The sequence below is a fragment of the Malania oleifera genome, chromosome 10 (genome assembly GCF_029873635.1).
Source record: "Malania oleifera isolate guangnan ecotype guangnan chromosome 10, ASM2987363v1, whole genome shotgun sequence".
In the NCBI taxonomy this organism is placed as follows: Eukaryota; Viridiplantae; Streptophyta; class Magnoliopsida; order Santalales; family Ximeniaceae; genus Malania; species Malania oleifera.
The window spans coordinates 13,953,144-13,957,241 of record NC_080426.1 but is presented as its reverse complement, the minus strand read 5'-3'; positions in this window follow the sequence as shown (position 1 = coordinate 13,957,241).

Sequence of the window (4,098 nt, the reverse complement as noted above, 5' to 3'; positions counted from 1 at the left end):
AGAGAGAAGTGAGAGAGAGTCGTAGAGAGAGAGAGAGAGAGAGAGAGGGGTGCTGAAAATGATGAAATTTCCTGGTTTCCCTCCATTTATACTGCCAGATTCGTCGACGAGACACGTCACCTTGTCGATGAGTCTTTCATTAAATTCGTCGACGAGTCCCTGTATTCGTCGACGAAATTCAGGCTGCTCCATACCCCCTCTCGGAATTATCTCGTTGACGATGCCCGGTATTCGTCGACGAGTTTCCTTATGCACTCATCGACGAAGCCCTGTATTCGTTGACAAGTTCTGGCAATCTCTTGAATTTATTATTATCTTCAAAATGCGATGTCGTCGACGAAGCCTACTGCCTCCTTCTGTTTTTGTTTCCATTTTCCTCTCTCTTTAATATTTAATATCAATATTTTCTAGGTCGTTACACAATCATTTAAATATTTTAGAAAACCGAGATAGACCAGGTGATAGAGCTCCGAGATAGAGGGGAGCTGATACCCTGAGTAGACAAGGTGAGTATTCTGAGTTAGGGATGAAGGATTCCCCTAGAGTATTTTGTGTTTCTTTTTGGGAATGTGTTAGACATGTATATATGAATGAATTAACACTTTGGTATGTGTATTCGCTGTGGTATGTATATGTAATGACTTCCGCTGTTAAGTTTGTGTATATAAGAATGGTTGTGTACCCGGTACCCACTTCGAGTCAGGTTATGTATTAATGGTATCAAAGGTGTTGACGTGGTCGATATGTGGTTTAAAGATTGGTTATTTATTAAAAAAAATGGTATAAAATATCGAGGCATGATAGTTTGGTATCAGAGCCTAGGTTGCTAAGTTTTGTAGACTTTAGTAAACAACGGAATACAACACCAGAGTATAAGAATGGATTTTGAGGAGAATAAGAGATGGGTAAACTGGGATATGAGTCAATATTGTTAGAGGATGAGATTGGAATTTAGGGTTTCATCTTGTGACTTGGAGGTAGGAGTTCCATGGTTGTTTTTGTGTTTTTCTTGGAGTGACGACTTCTGAAAAATCATGGATACTGGTGCTGGTTCTTGATTCTAAGTGGTAGGATTGAATCTTAAATGGGGATTGAGAATGTTAAGAGAAATGTTTGTAGCGGAATATCTTATGGGTTTTAGTATGCTGGGTGTGTTAGTGAGTTATGATGATAGAGTTCTAAGACAGTTTTATACCATTTTCAGGATGGATCTAGGGAGTAGTAGTGCTCAGGCTGAAGGGAATGTTGCAGGGCCTTCCAGTATAGGCGGCGGAGATCCTGATGCTGTACTACGTAGCATCACCCAGCAGGTGATGGCAGAGATGGCTAGAGGTTCAAGGGAGAAACGCTGCATGATTGAGCAATTCACGCGTGTGAGACTCCCATCATTCTCTGGAGGAGCTAACCCACTTGTGGCTGAGAACTAGGTCCAGGATATAGAGGATATGTTGGAAGTTCTCCCGTATACAGATGAGTAGAAAGTATTGTTTGCGACATTTAAGCTGACAAGGGAGGTAAAGCGCTAGTGGAGATCGGCGAGACTGTTGGAGGAGCAGAGACCTGACCCTGTATGTAGTAACCCGAACCTAGAAAATAAAATAAAATAAATTAAAAAAGGAAAAAAGGAAAAATAAAAGAAAGGGAACAGAAATTTAAAAAGGGTATCAACCAAGGACTCGTCGACGAATTTGTTCTCCTTGTCAACGAACATCCTTTTGGGTTTCGTCAACGAGTACACATGTCTCCAAGTCGGGCTGTAGTATGTTATGATTCCTGACAATTCCTGCACGAACAGGGCTCGATCAGTGGTTTCTTATCGCACAACCCTTGCCACGGGGAGTTACTAGCATAGTTATGATAGTTTCAAGTTGAATGGTGTTCTAAATATGCATATACATGATTTAAAAGTTTTAATGGGCAAAGTCACAGGTTTGAGTACCGGGTGGAGGGCTTGTATAGTGTATGGGCCTGTACCCTACCCTAACCTCGGGAACTCTCACTTGTAATGATGCTAAGTTATCTGCAACCTATGCAACCTATCAAGAATTTACATATGTACTATATATTAGTATTGAGAATGTGCAACCTATGTAACTGTTTTCCAACAAGAATATAACTGTACAGTCACACACTGATGTAATATCTTCCTCCTTACTAAGAAGTGTCTCACCCCGAATATACAACCTTTGTTTCAGGTCCTGCAGGGCGATAACTTTAGTTGGTAGTGGGCCTTTGGAGCGAAGTATTGTTGTTAGTTACGTAAGTGTTTTGTTTATGTATTGGATTTTAGCTCAGAGTGACTTTTGGGAATGTAATATAGTTTATGTTTTACGTATGTGTGAATGTATGTAAAGGATAGTTAGGTACTTTGGTATGTCTATTAGAATCCATATGAATATTTATGTTTTCCGCAATATATGAGAGTACAGATCATTATGAAATACTCGTATGTCCCTATTTAGGGCAGGTAGATATGTATGTTATCAGGATTTGTACAGATTATGTATGTATAGTAGCACTCTGGGGCCGTATAAAGGGCCGAGGCATTACAATTTAGTTATACTCTTTTATGGGTTTGTATATATGTATATAGAACTCTGGTATTAAATTTGAGGTTGTTTAAATAGTTCTGCTGCGTAAATGGTATTAGAGACACGTGATTGGTCTCATAACACCTTGGACCCCACTTGGCGGATTCGGGGCGTTACAAGTGGTATCAGAGCTTTAGGTTATAGATTCTGCAGACTTTAGAAGGATTAAAACCACAGTACAGGTTTGAGTTGGATGAGGATAGGAACGGGTAGATTAAGGTATTGATAGGAATTTGAGTTTAATTTGTAGCATGGAGGTAGAAATTCCTTGACGGACTTCTGTGATTTTCTGAATCAGTCGACAGTTTTTGAAAATCACAGTAAATCCATCGACGGTGATCTTTCCAAGAAGAGAGATTGAAACTTGGAATTAGAATTTGAAGGTTAAAATGATCGTGGATAGATGGGTGTTGGATGTTTAATTGAGGATTTGAATATTAGTTTGGTTTCCTGTTTTATGAATATGTTAGTTATGTTAAGATGTAGAAATTTTAAATTTGCCTCTGTTATATATTCAGGATGAATCCTAGAGGTAAAGGCGTAGACAATAGAGGAGGAAACGAGTTGGGGGCTTACAGTGGAGATGAGATTGAAACCTCCCGACTGTTGCAAGGTATAGCTCGTCAGGTTAGAGATGAGATGAGATGAGATGAGATTTGGGGGAATCGAGCTACCCACCAATGAACTAGGGCTGTACGATTGATCAATTCACTCGCTTGAAATCCTTATCTTTTGAGGGTGGCACTGAGCCAATCATGGCCAAGACTTGGATGCAAGAGATGGAGAAAATATTAGCAGTGTTGAATTGCACTGAAGAGCAGAAAATTATTTTCGCCACCTTCAAGTTGACCGGAGAAGTTGAATGGTGGTGGCAAGCAGTGAAGTTGTTGGAAGAGCAGCGAGCAGTATTGATAGCGATGACTTGGGATCGTTTCAAGCAGGTCTTCTACAATTAATATTTTCCCTCCACCACAAGGAATACAAAGACGGAGGAATTATTCAACTTAACTCAGGGGCGCCTCACAGTTTGGCAGTATGATGCTAGGTTCCTGGAACTTTCCCGTTTTGCACCTTTTATGGTTCTGGATGAATATCAAAAGGTGAGATGGCTTGAAAGGGGCCCAAATCAGAGGATTCATGAGCATATGACATGTTTGCAGTTACAGGACTTCACAAAACTAGTGGATATAGCCACCATTGCAGAGTCAAGTCTGTAGAGAGGTGTAGAGATGTCAAAACGGAGGAAGAGACTCATTTCTCCCAGCCTCCATGCAAATGTCAGACAGGGGTCCTGGAGGGGAGATAGAGATACTGCGAGTCAGAGGTCATAAAGGAATGATCAAGGACAATAGGGCGATTTGTCACGCCCCCATTGTTCTAAATGCAATCAAAGGCATTGGGGTGAATGTCGGAGTAGGGGTATTGTGTGCTACAGGTGCGGCAGATATGGCCATATAGTCCAAGAGTGTTGAGGACTGCCGAACAACACACCCGCTCCATATCATAA